Here is a 369-nt window from a genome sequence, read left to right as displayed (position 1 = left end):
TATATATATATATACACATATATATATATATATATATATATATATATATATATATATAAAGGAGACAGAAAGGAGACAAAAAGGAGACAAAAAGGAGACAGTTTGGGGGCCCACGCAGCAGCACTTGTCTTTGTGTTTATATGAATTGTTGTTTTGTTTTTTTTTATTTTGTCTTTCTGTTTTTATATGCATCAGTATCTCTTCTGTCTTTGGTAGTTTATTTTTTTTATTATAACATAAAGCTGCTGCTGCAGCCATGTTTGTAGCTAGCTGGCTAGCTAGCTGGCTAGCTAGCTGGCTAGCTAGCTGGCTATCTCCACCAACAGCTAGCTGGCTAGCTAGCTGCTGCTGGCTCACAACACCCGCTTC

The sequence above is a fragment of the Eimeria mitis genome, genomic scaffold (genome assembly GCF_000499745.2).
Source record: "Eimeria mitis Houghton genomic scaffold, Emh_scaff8353, whole genome shotgun sequence".
Taxonomy (NCBI): domain Eukaryota; phylum Apicomplexa; class Conoidasida; order Eucoccidiorida; family Eimeriidae; genus Eimeria; species Eimeria mitis.
Note: the sequence above shows the minus strand (reverse complement) of the source record.